A 19,111-nucleotide genomic window follows, 5' to 3' on the forward strand; every position below is an offset into this window, starting at 1 on the left:
CACTTAGGCTCTATGCCTATTCTTACACTCACCTGCTGTATGTCTCTAAGTACCTTCACCTCTCTGCATCTGTTTTATCTCACACTTTTTGTCTGGTCTATTTAAAAGGTAAGCTCTTTTTAGTAGGGAATACTTCTCTTCTGTTTTTGTACAATGCCTGTCATAACAGGGTCCTGATTTCAACTAGAGCCTAAGTACAATAAAAATAGAACTGAATTTTGGATTTCATTTATATATAGTCCATGTATTCTTGCTTGAAAGCAGGAGCATGAACTTTGCTGCAATGGCAACTTAAAGAGATAAGTGGGCAAACAAAATACCATACTTTCCCTTCCAGAAATGCGAATAGTGACTTTAAAACCCATTTTTAATGAGTTAAATATAAAACTTACCCTATCTAGTGCTCCACATATAAGAGCCAATAGATATTTTCACCCAAGACCCTTTCACTAAACCCAAGAGAACTGCTCATTCAAAAAGGAACGATAAGCATTCTACAAAGAGAAATATAAATCAACTTACAAATAGGTCCTCATAGTTGGGAGTACATGAAATGCTTTGGAATATCTTTGTAAGCCATGTGTTTTGTTCTGTCTTTCTGAAAAGAGAGGAACTCTTTTTAGAAAAGTGCAAATATACTTGATGTGCAACAGCTTTAGGGCCAATTTGATTCCTATTGATAGCAGGTGTACTGCTCATTGAAATGTTACTTTTTGAATCAAAACTGAGTTAAGCTCACATTGTAAATAAATTAAAATGGACAATTTCATCTATTACTTTTATTTATTCATACCACATATTATCTTAAGCACTTACTGACAGAGACTGCTAACATAATATGGATTTTTCCTCTCAAGAAAAAAAAAGTTACACAGATAGAAATAAAATCAGAAAACTAGAAATGGGCCTGAAACAAATAAACATCCCCAAGTAGGCTAAATATTTGTTTGGAACAGAAGATTAGATCTTGATCATTTTGTAACTGAGCACTATCTTTATGTAGAGGAACTAAACTAAATCTCCTAGTCTTAATGCCTTCAAACTTGGGCAGCTGGAGAATTCATAAATTAAAGTTTACAGTTCAGGCTTATTTCAAAAGGAAGCAAGAAACCCCTATTTAGGTTATTGCAAAACTCTATAACTTGATTTAACTATTAAAAAAACACCCACATTTTTCACTGCTCAATTCTGCCCTTCCACCAGTGAGCCATTTTTGAAAGCATACCTGGTATAACTCCTTAGCCCTTAGTGAGGAATCTGGCCTTATCACCTAAAGCCTTTTCACCTGTGTAGATGTGGGCCACAAATACTTCAGCAAGCATTTGACTGACAAGTTAAGCCAGGGTAAAGCCTTTGTATTTTGTCACATGGTAAGTGAGGCACACAGTGAACAAGATTGACATGGTTTTTCATAGAAGGGATTCAGAAAATGTCTACTAAGATTTGCTCCAGTAATGGAACTCAGGGGAGGGGAGGCCATAGCACCAGAGGATACAGTGCCAAGGGATGAAAAGAAATTTAGATTTGAGTTCTGCCTGCTAATTAAGCCACAACAGGATGTACATTAGTAGGCTCTTCATGAATGTATTATGGTGGTTGATGAGAGAAAGCTGCTAGAAGAGGCAACTGGGATCTCTATCTAGGCATAAATAGCTAAAATAGGGATTGCTGCATTAAGGAAAGAAAATGGGGTCTAGCTCTTTCCCCAAGCATGTTGTTGGAGCAAGAACTGTGCAGAGGACACCCCCTATACATATATGCATGCTTCTGGGGAGGAGAAGTGTTTGACCCCAAAAGTGTTTCCCCTCACCATCTCACTATGTGGGTGTGAGAATAAGCAGTGGTGAAGAGCTAGCCACAATCTCTAGCCAGTAGAAGCAGAAGCACTTGTCTCTGTCTTGCCTATTTAGATGGTAAACTCTTTGGAACAGGGACCATCTTCTTGTTTCTGTTTGTTACATTACTTAACACAATTAACACAGATGAACCTTGTAGGCTGGGGATGAGTAAATATGAAAACCATGCCATACTAATCTATTAGAATTCTCTGAGGGGTATGATGCTGGTAAGCCATATGTCAGCTCTGGTCTAGGTGTTAGCTGAGAACAAACAAACTCACAACTGAAAGCCAAATTAGCTCATTTGTATGTCATTATAGTTCAAAATAGATTGTAAATGTATAAAAATATGTTTAGAGTTCATGAAAAACTGATGAGATGTTGTATATGTAACTACAACCAGACAGATGTGAATCTAGGACCCCTAGAGCTTAGCATAGGGACCTCTACAGGTTGCAGTATAGAACCATTTTATTTTTAGCTTGTGCTGTAGAGCTACCTTATTCTTATCTCTTACTTAAAGTAGTCTAAGTGCCACTACATGGGACACTGAACCACACTAGGGCTATGTCTATATTACAGGCTTCTTGCACAAGAAGCTTTTTGCAGAAGAGATCTTTCACAAAAACTTCTTGCACAAGAGCACATCCACACTGCAAAAGTGCATCAAAAAAGCGATGCGCTTTTGAGCAAGAGAATGGCCAGACTGCATGGACACTCTCAAAAGGAAACTCTGATTGCTATTTACAGAATGGCCACCAGGGCACCTGTGCTTTTTTCAATTGCCTCTTTTTGTGAAAAAAACCTCTGTTCCTTGTCCACACACACCTTTTTGCACAAGAGCTCTTGCTCAAAAAGGAGTTATTCCTCATAGAAGGAAGAATACCTACACTGGAAAAAACCCTCTGTCCTTTTGTTTTACTTGCACAAAAATGCGCTTGAGGTGTGGACGCTCTGCAGTACAGACCTAGCCTAGGTGTGAGGATTACACAGGCATTGTTTTCCCTTATCTGTGTCCTGTTATGTGACCACAAACATTTGCATGGTGCTAATGTTAGACTCACTGGCACCTGGGAAAGGAGTTACATAGAAGTATTGTAATACTTTGAGAGTCTACATTTGATACTAGACTGGTTAAATATAATTATAAAACATACTACCACTGGGGGTGTTTGGCCTGCTTTCTGACTGTCTCTCCTGAAGTTAGCACTCAGGGCTGGGATCCATTCTAGATAGCATGACAAGTGGTCAGCAAACACATGGACAAAGCTGATCCTGTGGATATAAAGTATTTGGATTTCAGAAAGCTTTTAACATGGTCTCTATGTCTACACTGTAACACTATTTCAAAATAACTAGCGCTATTCGAAATAACTGTATGTATCTACACAGCAGGCAGTTATTTTGAAATTGCTTCAAAATACTGTCAAGCTGGAGGACTTCTTACTCTGACTCCTGTAGCCCTCATTGTATTAGAAATAAGGGAAATCAGAGGAAGAGTGCTCTATTTCAAAATAAGTGCTGTGTAGATGTTCCTTATTTCGAAATAAGTTATTTTGAAATAAGATACACAACTGATGTAGCTCAATTTGCAGAGCTTATTTCAAGTGAACCCTGCAGTATAGATGCACCCTACCAAACCATCTTAAGCAAAGTAAGTCATGAGGTAAGAAGGAAGATAATGTATCCGGTAGGACATAAAGGGTAGAGATAAATATTAACTATCAATAGTCACAGTGAAGAAGCAAATAATAGGGTCCCTCAAGGCCATTGTTGTTCAGCATATTCATAAGGCATCTAGATAAAGCTGTGAATAGCGGGATGGTAAAGTTTGCAGATGAAGATAAGTTAATAAAATTAATTAAGTCCAAGGCCAACTGCAAGAAGTTACAAAGGAATCTAAGAAAACTGGGTGAAGAAGGCAACAAAATGGCAGACACAGACAAAATTCAATGTTGACAAATGCAAAGTAATGCACATTGGAAAAAATAATTCCAACTCTACATGTAAAATAATGGGTGTAAATTAGTTAAGTGTAAATTAGATCTTCAGAAAGAGATCATAGAGTCATCATAGATAGTATTCTGAAAACAGTTGTTCAATGTGCAGTCAAAAAGCTAACAGAATGATAGGAACTATTAGGAAAGGGAGAAATAGTAAGACAGAAAATATCATAACACCACTATATAAATTCATTGCATATCCACACCTTGGATTGTACATGCAATTCTGGTTTCTACATCTCAAAAAAGATATACTAGAAATGGAAAAAAAGTACAGAGAAGGGCAAAAATATATTATGGGTAAAAAAGAATTTCCTGAAGAAAAGAGATTAAAAATACTAGGACTGTTCAGTTTAGAAAAGAGATGGCTGAGGAGATGACTATAAAATTATGAATGATGTGAAGAAAGCCACTGAGAAATTCTTTGCTCTCTTTCCTTTTGACCAGAAATTTCAACCTTAAGATAACTTTCCCAACAAATGGTTAGTCAAACTTGATGTACCCAAAAAATGTTGGTCTCAATGAATTACCATTTTCCAGTAAAAACATTTAAATAAAAAATTCCCAACTAGCTCTATTTATGAATTGTATTGGCTCACAGCAATCTATGGCAAGAAACTAAGGGTTGATTTATCAAACAAGTCCTCTGACTTTGGGTGCCTAATTTTAGACACCAGGGTACATGTTTTAAAAGTGGTTTTAAATTATCCTTCCCAATCCAGGTAGACACTTCTGAAAACAAGATTTGGTAATCCTTTCCTTTGGCCCCCATCAAATACAAATCAGACTTGCATATTGCTATAGGTGGACCACTATGTAAACTCAGCTTGACGGCCATAAGGGAATTCAGTTCCCCCATCCTTTCCTCAGACCCACAAGAACTTCATGTAATATGACACTGTGCACATAATGATCATGTTCATTCAGTCCTTAGACATTCACAGAAGAAGGGGTAAGATCTGCCTCTTAGAAACACTGTTTATTAAAAAGATTCTGGTTGCAGTGACTGTACAAATAATATATTAGTAATGTAAACTTCAAACTAGTATTTGCATTGCTACCATATATGAGAAAATGTACAAAGTCTATTTTCATTGTTTATTGTTAAAGAAAAAAACTTTATCCATTTCCTAGTAGCCTAGAAACCTCCCACACACAAGACAAATAGTTGTCCAGCATCTCTTCATTTTGTATTTGTGATCGTGTCATGGAATATTAAGTTGTACCTGGCACAAAAGTCTCTGACCTCGTTGAAAAATTTCTACACTAAAAAAGGGACACCTTTTCTTTGCAATACAATGTCCAGTCAGCTGTACTTCTGACCCATGAAAACTATTTCAGCCAGCTAGGTTATGCAGTCACAAAAGGCATTTCCCATTCTGAGAGGATATTCCCCCTCAACAGCAGCCAGATCTTACAGATTCCTAGATTCCAACTTTGCATCTCTGCAGTCACCTGCCTTACCCAAGATGCTCACAATGACACCCATTAGTCACTAGAGCAGATTATGCATACCTCTGCGATTTGATTTCCAGCATGGGTTAAATTAAAGTCACAATAACTAGTTCTTGCAAAGAAAAGCAAAATCTTTGTGGTAAGTCAGGAGCTGCTTTAAGCCACATTAGGTAACAGCTCTGTGGAGTTGAAAAAGCACTACTCCTAAACTGGTTAATTTCTAAAAATTTCCCTCTTCTATGTTTCCATACTGTAGACAATTACTATCTCTGCTTTATTTGTCCATGTAGGGGTTCTGAGTGATAGAATTATAGTGTTATCCAGCTATTCCATTGTAGAAGTAAAGATCTACAGCGTTTTGGATACACTTTGACCGGTGAGCCCTCTCTTGGATAAAAGAGAGTACAATTTCTTTAACTGGTTATAAGCATCTTCCTAGTTTGGATGTGCCATTTCCATGACAGTCGCTCTATTGGAGTATTGAATTAGCTCCACAGTAAGGGCTAAAGGGGAGGGAGGGGAGAGAAAAACCCTAAACAATGAAAGGAAGTTCTATATCCATTCTGAAATAGCTCATTTGATTTTATATAGTTCGAACTTTGAGAGGCTGGACCAAAATTCAACCAAACTTGATATTTCAAGGTTTATGTGTCCCAAGGTAAGGATTAATTGAGACATAGACCAATATATAACACAATTATCCAACCACAAAATCTGCATTATGGTTAGCAATGATATTATAAAGACAGATGTACTTCATATGACAGCTTAACGAAGGTCAAAACTCAACCTATAGGGAAATGAAAAATGATTTTTTAACTTGAATCGATACTAATGGTATGTTTTGCAAAGATCTCCTTTTGCCAACCAGATTTAGGCTTCTGAGCCCTAACTTCAATAGGACTTGTTCGTCTGTGACAAAAGAAAGGGACGAACGTCATTAATTCAAACCTTTGAAGTTCAGAAAATATCATTTCATGGGAAATTAAACACTGAACAGACCTACCTTATCCAAGCAGATTATTTCAGTTTGATTCCAAAAAATGTTGTGAGAAAATTACACTTGTATGATTTAGGATTACTTACAAGGACACTCTCAGCTCACATGTGGCTGCAAATTAAGACTCTCTTAAAAGAACAATCTTTTACAACAATTTTACAAAGATTAATACCCTTAAAAATGTTTCCATGGACTTTTTTTAAAGTTAAGTGAGAACAGTTCTTTTAAGCAACCAAATATTGTCCAGCAGTGCTTGCAACCCAAACATTAGGTCAGTAAGAACCTGAAAGTGACACAGTTTTAAATATATGGATATTCTGCCCACGAGAATCTGACCCAGGGTTCACACTGGTACACCGAACAGGCAAATGCCAGGCCTCTGGCATGATACTAACCTTTGATAGCCTTATCATGTTATCCTGTGGCCCAGCTGGATCCTCAGGAATTCATCTGGGTTCTAAGCTGGGGCTATAATCATGCCAACAGCCCCTGCGGGCAGCCAGGAAGTTTCTCTATTTCTTTTCTTGTTGCTCCCTTGTTGGATCTCAGTAAGAAAGGAGCAGCCAGGAGGACAGGTGTGATGAGAAGGTAGTGGCAACAGCAGTAGCAAGAGCAGGCTGACTGGCTGAGACAGAAGCTAAGGGTTTCTCACACATACATTATCATGTTATCCCAGAGTAACCCCATCCCCTGCAAGACCTGAGATCTACTGCTACAGAGAGACCCTTCATCAAGAAAACCCCAGCCACGAAATTGCCAGTCTCCAGATTGTTGCCATTCCTCCCCTCCCTCCACCACAGTCTTTTTTTCTCAAGACTTCAAAATGATCAATTTTTTTTAACCTTCACTCATAGGTCAGGTTTTCTAAACCTTTTGTCATTTTTGTTGCCTTCCTCTGGACTCTCCTATTAGGTCACATCTTTCCTAACATGTAGTGCTCACAACTCTGACACACATTTCCTTCAACGGGAATATACCAATGGTATAATTTAAATCATCATAATAAAAGTATCCCATGTGATGGGCAAGAGACAATTAAATCATTTAAATGTTACCAAAAATAAAATAAATCCACAGTACAAATGATGCACTTATCATTGTAATACATAATGTTTTCTGTCTTGTTTCAGAAGGTATTATGGTAATAATTTTGGATTTTAGCCAAGTGCTCAGTAGAGGATTTTTAACATCCTCTGAATAGACACATTTAATAGCTTTTAACTGAACAGAGCACTGCTCTTATCAGGGAGTAGCAGGAAAATGATTAATACACTTTGGGTAAACTTACACTTGGTCTTCTTTCAGTAAAAAGGAAGGCATCACTAAGGGCTGAAATTTCTAATTATATAAGAGGATGCACAAGACAGGAGCTCATAGACATCAGATGGATATTTTGTAGGTCTACATAACAGATGGTGGTGTCTGGCAACATCTTTAAAAAAGCCAGGAAAATATTGTTACAAAAATATGCAGAGTATATTTTTAATTACTGAATGAAACATGTGGAAGAATTAGGGGTCCATAGGAAATTAGAGTCATGATGTTGAGTATGCTGTAGCAATAATTTTGTATGAAATCTAATTATTTAGAATTCTGTCATTTTCACATTACTTTCCTCTTTGAGACAATATCAGCATGTTCATGTCTTTACTGCGATCTAATTAAATACAGCCAAAACCCATACATTTTGGCACAACATTTAATTTATACTGTAGATATTAAGATAATCTGTACATCACATTTTTACCTCATCCCAATCCATTATTGCTAAAAAGAATTGCTATAATCAGTCACAAAGGAAAATTTTCAATGTAGGGGTGTGTCTAAACTACATGGTTCCATCAATGGAGCCATGTAGATTAGGCTGATCAGCAGAGGGAAATGAAGCCGCGATTTAAATAATTGCGGCTTCATTTAAATTTAAATGGCTGCCATGCTGAGCTGACAAACAGCTGATCAGCTGTTTGTCGGCTCAGCGCGCTAGTCTGGATGCTCCCGCGCCGACCTGAAAGCCCTTTATTGACCTCCCCGTTATGCCTCGTAGGATGAGGTTTACCGGAGAGGTCGATAAAGGGCTTTCATATCAACAGGGGAGCATCCAGACTGCTCCAATCTGCCGACCAACAGCTGATCAGCAGAGCGGGGCAGCCATTTAAATTTAAATGAAGCCGCGATTATTTAAATCGCGGCTTCATCTCCCTTTGCCGAACAAACAAATCTACATGGCTCCGTTGATGGAGCCATGTAGTCTGGACGTACCCTAACTGAAGTTCTCTGAAGGTAGAATCCTCTGTAGACCTATGGAAGCTTCAGGGGGGTAGCCAAGTTAGTCTGTACAGGCTAAACTTAAAAAACAACAAATGATCTGGTAGCACTTTAAAGACTAAAAAAACATGTAGATGGCATCATGAGCTTTTGTGGGTACAGCCCACTTCTTCAGATGACCAGAGTTTTGAGTTTAGGATGTACAGACCCAAAATAAACAGGGGATAAGGAAGTGGGGGGAAGCAAAAAAAAAAAAAAAAGGAAGGGAGTGGGAAACAAAGAGCAGAGGTTATGAAAATATTAAAGGGAAAAACAAGTAGGCAGAAATGGTAAATTATAAGTACCTAAAGATTGGATACTTAAAAGAAGCCAATAAGGATCATAGGATAGCAATTACATAGTAAAGGTACTAAGGCAAGAATCTACACAAAGAGCTGTTGGTTTGAAGTGACAAACTCTTATGCTTGCCCCATTAGGAGGCAATTAAATTAGCATATCCAGCTGGTTTGTGGAAAATAACCATAGCTAGTAGCCAAAGACATAGGAAATAGTCTATAAACCAGAACCATATACTGTACTATGTAAGTGGGTCATGCTAAAGTATTATATTTGTGTTTAAGGCTAAGTATATCAGATGCATTTGGGCACTTTTGTGATTCAACAAGTTCTTAGGGTGACTAAATGTCCTGATTTTATAGTGACAGTCCATATGTTTGGGGCTTTTTCTTATATAGGCACCTATTACCAGCGGCCCTGTCCTGATTTTTCACGCTCGCTACCTGGTCACCCAACAGGTACTTCATATTCCTCCCCCAGAGTCATCAGTCTTTTCCAGTACAGTTCAAACATGTTATTAGAGGGAGTTGGAGTGAAAATGGGCAAAACTTGAATTCCAACTGACACACGTGTATATAGTTAGAAAATGTAGACGTACTAGCTACGATTTCCTGCACAAGAGGCACAGGTTCCTGTAGTGGACACACAAGATCAAAAATAAACTCATTTACAAATAAACAAATAAAAGAATCAAAGCATGTTATTTGTCCTCTGTTTGGAAAAATAATAATAGGAGGCAGGAGGTTGGCAAGAGGTTGGCCAGCTCCCAGGGGCTGTCCAGGGCAGCAGGGCCTGCACGGTCTGGCTACAGGCTCTCCATGAGTGGCTGGGGCAAGGGCGGGCTGTGTTGACCAGGCAGTGGCTCCCTTGGAATGGCTGGTGTTTTGGGGGCTGTGCTGCCGGGCTGACAACTCCCTAAGCATGAGAGCCCAGGTGCTGAGAATTGAACTATCAGAGTGCCGGATCCTCAGTGCTATCCAGGATAAGGGGAGACATGCTGCCCAGCTGGTGGTTCACCAGCAAAGGAACCTCATGTATGGTGGCTGGCAACATCCAGAACCCTGCTCCCATCTGGACAATCTCTTACCAGTGTGTCCACCTTCCCCTGTGGTCATTATGCAGTATAACTGTGCCTACTAGCACATCCCTCCCCTGGCATTTTATGAAAAACATATTCAAGAAAATCCTATATTCTTGGCACAACCAAACCCTTACCTTGCTTTAAGTTATTATAAGAGGAAGCTGCATACCAAATTTGGTGGTTCTACTTCTTGTCATTTAGAAGAAGTTCTTGAATAAACAGATTTATGAATGGACAGACCGACTGTTAGTGACAATGGGAACTCACAGCAGATCACAAAGGACCAATGCCACATACTCCTACTTGAAAAGTGGTATACCATTTTATAAGCAACCTCCATTGAAAAAAAATATGTAGGACACAAGACTTTGAATCAATATTAGTTATGCAATAATTTTTATAGTCTTTGCAACACTGATTTCTATTTCCTATGCAGACTTTTGGTTGTTGTTTTTTTTTGTTTGTTTGTTTGTTTTGGTTTTTTTTTAATCAATGCTGGTGAAACAAAGAAAATCTGTAATATATAAAAGGAAAATTTGTTCCTTCCCAAAATTTAAATGAATCCTCCACTTTTGGCTTATGGAAGAGGGATTTCTGGTTTTTAGTTGTACATTCTCCTCATTATAGTGGAACAAAAGAATAAAGATTTGCTCATAAATTGTTTACTCAGTTCATGCACAGCCCGTAGATCAGTTAGTTCAAACCAAATGCTCTAGCTTTCCTAAAAATGTATCTTTTCTCCCCATGTACATGATCAATAAATAGAGCTTTGATCAAAGAACAATTTAAGGTTACTTTCATATTTCATACATGTTGCTTTTATTTCCCAGGAATGGATGTAGCCACTTCAGGATCAGCCCATGAAAGCTTTTGTAACACTTTCATTCTTTAAAAAAAGTTCAAAAGAAAAAAAAAATACTTTTGCATCGCATACTCAAGAACAAAGATGGTGTATAATAACTCAATATAGCTCTTGTAGGTCAGAGTTTGTTGATAGTCTAGACTCACAAGTGACCTAAATGACATGTACTACACTTTAATCTTCTGAATACACACAGTGGTGCAGGAGCTATAAAGATACAACATGAAGTTTTCCAATATTTCCCCTGTAGTTTCTGTACAATAGAGGGAACACAATAATCCTGACTCTACAAAATAAATATCCTATATTTGTACTCTGAAAATACAGCTTTATGAATGACTCAAAATCACTAAAATGGGGGAGTGCCAGACCTCAGAGAGGATTTCTAATGCCTTGCAACAAGATTAAATAACTAAGAATGCTAAAGACAAACCACACTTCCTAAATTCAGTGGTGCTAATTGTAATTTCATTAGCTCCCATTTAAACTTGGTGTAAATCCAGGAATGTATTCGATTGCTTTTTGTTTGACCAAGAGTAGATTTTGGACGAATTGTGTTTGTATATGGATGACTGAATGGGTGCCGTAGCTAAATACTTCAGGTTCTGCCCACTTACATGGGGGCTGAATTTATCTGGTTTTTATAGTGCAATAAATGAGACAACATAGAATCTCATGAAAATGTAGATTATGGATACGCCATAAGAAAGAAATCAAGTGCCTGATCATGTGACTGGCATCAGGATATAGCACTGTTTTGTTATTTGAGTCATAGGCAGTGGGCACAGAAAGGAGAATATGAAATATGTGAAGAAGGAAGTTCTTTGTGTCTTCATAACCACCTGAATGTTCCTTAACTGGTAAATGAAAGATTCCCTTTCAGCCTGCAAGATTATCAGTGACCATCACCAAGAACTACAATATAGAATCATATAATCATAGGACCGGATGTGACCTCAAGAGGTCATCTAGTCCAGTCCCTGCACTCATGGCAGGACCTCGCACAATATAGACTATCTCTGACAGATGTTTGCCTAACCTGCTCTTAAAATTCTCCAGTGATTGAGATTCCACATAAAATACAACAGTGGAGGGGCTCCCAGAGGCTAACATTGGCAGATCAGATCCAGTCATGGGTTGATATTTGTCCACCCCGAGTTTAAATTCATCTGCTCTGGTCCCTGTTCTCTGAGGGTTTTTTCTGACTGAACCTTGAGGAAAAAGTAATTATCTATTCACCATTAAATAACCTCATATTTAAATATATGAAGTCTTAATTACAAAATATTTTAATAGAAATTCCATTTAGACAATTCCATGTAGAGGTTGTAGCTTTATATGTATATGTGAAATATATCTATATGAACATTATATATTTCTTTATTTACCAGGAATGCCTAAAATACTGAATTAACACCATTAATGGCAGCAGAGTTTTGAATTACTACAGTAGAATAATGCTCATTTATAAGAGCTTTACAACAAGATGCCATATTGACCCTTCAGAAATGATATCCACTGCACTTGGTATGAATAATGACCTCCTAAATAACTCCCTTCAGAAGGCTTTTACTGCACTAATACTCAGTTTATATTCTTCATCTTACTAATTTTCAGTTTCATGCTCTAACTATTGTTCCTCTTCTCCGGTACTCCTTCTGGAATTCTTGCTTTATAAAATGCTGTAGTGAAGGGTTGAAGAATTTTTTCCCTCCCACTTGTATACTGCCAGGGGATTCTTTTTGAAGACCATCAAGAGCTAGGGAGGCAGACCTGGTGGTCTTGTGGGATTTAATTAGAGTTCACCAAGTTAGAATCTCGAAGCTCTCAAAGCCCTAATTTAAATACAAGTTCACTCACTTTTTCAACTGTTCCTTAGGTCCTTATTAAAATTTCAAGTTATTAAAGAGAACATTCAAAGTTTTTGCAATAGATGTAAAATAAACCCAAGATGTGCCAGCACTGAAATACCCATTTTATTTGGATGTTAAAGTCCTGCCAATTGATAGTGAGAAAACTAAGCCATTAATTATAGCATCTTTGAAAGTGTGTATAAACTAGTGACCAACTAAATGCTGATGCTACAACTGAAATGCCTGAAGAAAGAAGATGAAGGTGGATAATATGCAAAATTCTCAGACATTGGTTATTTGGGCAGTTGACCTAATATAGACTTGTTGTAATAATAGGTATTATTACTCAGACTTCAATTATATATGGTTGGTGTAACATTTCTTTTGTTAACATGTCAGCCCAAAGCCTTGTTATACACTGATGACACATCAACTCCATTTAAAATAAACTTTCTTGTCAATCAAAACCTTGTAACACATGGATACGATAAAAGAACCTTGTATAACAAGGTTTTTGACTGACAATATAGAAACACAGCAATTTAAAATCCCCATAAAGCATGCTGTGTGCAGGGGAGGGGTTAGAAATGAAATGCTAGCAGCCACTTTCTCACTCTTGGAGTCACTGACTCCACAATGAAGCCTTTATATGGTAAAAAGATGGCACAGATCAGAGTTAGCAGCAACTAACTAAAGGCTGCAACTGTACTGATGCTGAGGATGTTAAGGTTAAAATAGCAGGAGCTGGGTGAGTAGGGCGACGCCAACGTACTGAATAGCTGGAGGAAAAATCTAGAGGAAAGGGAAGACAGAGTCGCAGTAGAAAGAGTCTCAACTTCCCCTGTTTAAAATTTGACAATAAGTATAGTATAAAATTGATTCTTAAAATAATATATTGGGAACCCTTGAAGCACAAGAATTTCTACACGCGTCTTTCATGGTCCTGATGAAATATACAAAACACAAATATACAAAATGAAGTTTGTAAGGTTCACAATGCCATCAAGAACAAACACTGGGTAGAATAACATCCTTATTATACATGACTGATCATTTTATCTATTAACATTTTTACGGCCTAGAATCCTAAGCTTGGCTATTTAAATTAAAGGACTAATTAATTGTAATGTGACTAACATAACAATTTTAAAATACAGTAAATGACATAAAAGTTGAGCTCCATGTACTTTTAGTAGCTCTTGTATGTGTATGGTCCTGCATTTTAAAATATCTTGTGTATTTGTATGTTTAATACAACTATTTCATGTTGTATGTTTGTAGTCTAGTCATTTAATTCTCCAGAAATATACAAATGTAAAAAATATGTATATAACGGACCAAAGCCATTCCTTGTGGAATTCTTCTGACTTTGCGATAAACTTAGCCCAAAATATTTTAAAGATGTCTACATAAGATTTTTTTTTTGCATTAACTGGAGATGAACCAAAACTGCAAACTTTGGATTTGGATGTTACTCATTAGCCAGAAATCAGGTTGAAGAATTTAAATCTTAGCATTTATATATAGAAAGTAAATAGCAGGTATAAAGCTGAATATAGTCATATACTTTTTCTCGAGAACTTGATAACCATTCAAAAAATTGCAAAGACAGTATCAAAGCAATTCTCAATGGAGCAACACCAGGAAATAATTTGGTCTACAGCACTCAGGGAAAGCAAATCCTAGGTAATAAGCAGTAGCTTCATTGAAAAACCTGGATGCCGTGAGATCCTGAATTTGGTCTTGCAGAACCCTATCATTTTAAAAAGTGATGATGGGATATATTAGTCCAGCTCTAGTCACCGGTGAGCTGTAAAATTCCAATCTGGTAAATGATCAATCTTCGCTATTTAATGGGCAAATATTTCTAAAAGTGCGACTTAGATGATGACAGTGGAAAGAAATGTGGTGGAAACTTTTTTCTCAAATGACATCTCTCCATCACAAAAATAAAAAAATCTTTAATTTTTTTCCATTATCTGAAAGAAATTTAAGTCTCGATCAGGTGCAGGATTGGGCCATTAATTCATCAAAAGTTTAGTAAATTAAACTAAAATTCAGAAAACAATTTAGACAGAACAGAAACAGTTTTCTCTTGTCAATATTCACTTTAAAAGTTAGCAGTCATCCATATGTAGAAGCCTTATTAAGGCAGAGTTTGAGTTGTGACATAACTTCATTTGGATCCCTAAAAAACAGTTACAATATCACAATATTATCAGCAGAGGTATGATAATCAAGCCTAGACCTCTTAATGATACTTCCAAGAGAAGCATATAAATATAAAAATAAAGGGACACAAATAGAGCTCTAGGGGACCACACATTTTACAGTAACTATCTCTGATGAGCTACTTACTCAATATAGCATGCTGTGTCTGCTGACAAAGATAATTACATCTGAAACCAGTTTAAAACAGAAATTCCAACCCATGATTCCAGAAGATTGAACAGTAAATCATTGTCTGTTGTGTCAGATGTGACTGACAGATCTAATGTGAAGAACACTGATAACCCTTCTATATTGGCAACCATTCAGATATCACAAGAGGGACTCAAATGGACAGTCTTAAAAGTCACAAAGTAAGCTAAAGGCTTTCCAAATTTCCATTATCAATTAAATGTTTGGATAGATTCAACTTCTTTCCCTGTGCTTGCAAGAAAACACAGATAAGGAAGTGGTCAAAAACTTGTCGTTCCTTGGGAGACCCAATGAAATTATGGGCAATACAAACAAACTGGAAAGACTGAAATTTCAGTTTAGCCACGTGACTCACATTAACAATGGAATTGCATGGTACGTCTTGACATACTACTCTAGGAAAAAAAAAAAAAACCTCAAAATACTATCCTTCACAAACAAGGATACAGTAACAATCAGTAAGTAACCCAATTGGCCTTGATTTAGCAAGAAAATTGCTTGCATGCAACTAAAACAAAAACCAAACCAACCACTCTCTCCCTCACCTGCTGTTTATGTTTGTGCCTCTCCTCCATTTGTGTTGATACCTTATAGATATTCTCACCCACACAAAATAACAATAAAATAAAATAAATAATAAAACTGTTCAGAACTGAGGCCACTCTATGTATTGAAGACCTAGCAAAAATATTATAATCAAGTGTAGGATACAGGTATTCCACAGATGACCAAGTACCAGTATGAGGTCTTGAGTGAACTCTAGATAGAGGAATACTGAAGAGATAGATCTTCCTTCATTTTGCCAGTGATAATGGAACTCCTACATAACCCACCCATATTCACACCACACTAGTATTATAATCACACATGCTCTCCCTCTTTCCTCTCCAATAGGTTTCATTATAGCTGACTGTTCTCACATACTCATAATATTTTTTAAAAAAATTGGCTGGAAATGTCCAACTTCAGCCAATAGGATCCTCAAGGCTCCGTGGCTGAGAAGCCAGTAAGTAAATAAACCAGAATGCCCCATTATCAGCTTTCTCAAAGTGGGCTGCCCTAATACATGGGCATTAAAGTTGAGTGGAAAATGGGTTTTAATCCTGGGAAACCTTTCAAGATTTAAAAATTTATTCCATCTCAACTTTGGACAAAAGGCTCCAAACTTGAAAAATTACCACAGAACTGAAATCCCAGAATATTTCATTTTGGAAGCACATAAATGTGGTTTTCTGAAATAAAATATGAATCCTGAGATAGCTGCCTATCTTGCAGAGAGTAGAAGGGATGGGCCCCAGGAAGTTCCAAAACTTCTTACTGAAAATGTACATCATTCTTGTCAGTTTCACAGCTGCCCATTACTGGTAACATAAGTGAAACAGGCTGCTTTTTGTTAAGCTCCAGTGAAAATGCTTCAGTTTCGATAAAGCAACAACTTCTGACAAAAATATTTTTCTTCAGTTATATTTTACCCAGCTCTAACAAGTTTGCCTGAGGACACAAAAGACAATGGAATTGCACAAGTACAGAGATCACAGGCTGAGTTTGCAGCGTTCAAAATTAAGAAAAACAACTTTTTAACTCTCAAATGAAGCAAGTTTGATTTAGAGTCTTTGTGTGACAATGAAGACGGTGTACCGATTTGTGATCATTACAGTAATGCATAGAAAAGTACTGCATTTTAATCAGTGGATTTTAAAAAGTAGCCAAATTATTCCTATTATAATTTAGCAAGTGCTATTTATTACTGTGTCTAACATGCTTTTTACCAGCTGCACTGAAGTTACATTCATAGCTATTTCAAAGTACCTTTTGAATGCAAAACATTTCTTCTCTTTCAGGCAAAGGAGATTAAATATGTGCCTGTAGCTTGGATCATTGTCATTCCTCACTTGTGTGACCTGCTCAGTAAGTCACTGGATCCCTCACAGGTGTTCCATAAAGCTCCACTACATCAATCCCTCCCACAGCACAATTTTGCAACACTGAAAAGTCATCAGTGGTTTCATACTGACCAAAAATGGAAATGTACCTGCTCACTATCAGGCGGTTTTGAATGCAAAATTCTCCTAAGGAAAGGTGAGATTTTGCATATAATAGCCAGCAGATTTTTCATGTTCTTTTGTTTGGTTAGGAAACCATGACTATCACAGTTAAGATGATGTGCAGACATGACTGAGAGAAACTCCTTGTTTTTGATGGAAATGCCACATTTGTTCCATATTACAAGGCAGAAGAGAGCAGGGGAGAGCTATTCAGTTATCTTGTCATATAGAGTCTCCAATTCATTCACTGATATTTTTTCTTTAAGTCCTATGAACTGTGTCACTTTTTCATGGAGAAATGGTTGGCAGTAGTAAAATAGGTGTCTTGCTGAGGTGAACAGAAAAGAAAATAACACCCAGTGAATTGTTGCATGCAACAACATCGATCTCGTGGTCTTAGCACTCTGGTAGAAAGATTATTATCCAGTGTTGTAGATATCGCTTTATAGAGCTTTTTTTCCTGATCATCTAATCTAGACCTTTCATGTTTTATTCATGTTTCTGCTATTTATACTCCCATGTACAATTAATTAATTACTCTCTATCTTTAGTGTTTATACCTATCAAATATTTGCAGATAGTTATGTTCCTCTTAATTGTCAGTTAGTCAGGCTATATTTAGTTCTTTATAATCTTCCCCCTAAATTAATCACTTCAACTCCCTAATCATATTTGTGGATCTTCTCTGACTCCAAGTTTACCACTATCTTTCTGGTAATGAGGTATCCACAATTGAATGCAGTATTAATGCAAGGTTTTATCAGAGTTGTGTAGAGAAGGACTATCACTTCCCACACCTGTGATGTGATGACTCGGAGTATGCAACCAAGAACCACAGTTTTATTTTTTTATCCCAATTGCACTGCAAATTTCTCCTAAGTTTGCTGGCTATGTCTGTTTGGCATTAATACTTGCCAGAGTTTTCCCTCCTATTTCATCTCCGTATTCCATGTTATTACATGCTGTAACATGAAGCTCTGATGATCGGTTTGTTTAATAGACAAGGTTTATGGTTTCTAAATGTTTAGCTATCCCTAAAAGAGCTTTAGCTTTAACAATCAAAGCATCCAGCCCAGCCTGAGGTATGAAGAGAAACATGAACCTAGGGATATGAGAAACAAGCCCTTGGCCCCACCCCCACTGCTCATTGCCTCCATGGAAACCAAGCCCTCACACTATACAGACAGCCCCATAGCACATGCTGTCCACAGTCTGCAGCCTGCCCCCAAACACGGGTGTCCTGTAGCCTTCCCCAGACTCCCGAGGAGGCCCCTTGAAGCAAGAGCAGCTCCTCCCCCCTTCAGTGCACAGGTGGCCCAGGACCCGGCTCAAAATCATGGGCCACCTTCAGCCTTGACCTTCCCATCCCCTCCCTGAGCATAGGGAGGGTGGGTGCTCAGGCAAGTGGGCATTCTCCCCGCTCCTTCCCAGCTCTGTACTCCTCAGCCCTGGAGCATGGAGAGGATGGCAGCACAGGGCTGAAACTCGGGAGCTGAATGCAGCAGTTTCTGAGTTACCCAACATTTTGTTTTCCCCTAGGTCACTTCCCACCAATCTGTAGCACCTCAGTTGGGGTATGATCAGTGGACCAGCAAACTCTACTTGACCCTTAGTATCTGAATCAATCAACCTCTTTTAAGTCTTTTAGGCCCTGGAAGGGGAGGGGAGAAGGCTAGTGCAGCCTTCACAAGGCTATTGCCACTCTTGACAAGGCTCTGAGCCTCAATCTTGCTTCCTGATGTTACAGTTCATGCCCTTTTTACATGGGTTCCTTTTCCAGTGTCCTTTTTATCTGTTCCTCCACTGGGAACATATTTTGCCTATTAAGGGGTGGCACTTGCTAGCCCAGTACTACTCTACTCACAGTCTTGGTTCAGTGCGGGGCTGTAAGCTCATCCCACACCACATATGCTTTAGCTTGTATGTTCTCAATTAAATCTCATATTTGTTTC

General features: G+C 37.8%; 1 long non-coding RNA gene across 1 annotated transcript in view; it reads right to left on the bottom strand.

The window, feature by feature from the left end:
- Nucleotides 1-599, bottom strand: part of LOC142829746 (uncharacterized) — a 310,346-nt gene extending 309,747 nt beyond the window's left edge. Inside the window, exon 1 of the long non-coding RNA XR_012904488.1 lies at nt 523-599. This is a non-coding gene — a long non-coding RNA (uncharacterized LOC142829746). The remainder of the gene's footprint in view (nt 1-522) is intronic.
- Nucleotides 600-19,111: the final 18,512 nt, after the last annotated feature.

Source organism: Pelodiscus sinensis, chromosome 6 (genome assembly GCF_049634645.1).
Source record: "Pelodiscus sinensis isolate JC-2024 chromosome 6, ASM4963464v1, whole genome shotgun sequence".
In the NCBI taxonomy this organism is placed as follows: Eukaryota; Metazoa; Chordata; order Testudines; family Trionychidae; genus Pelodiscus; species Pelodiscus sinensis.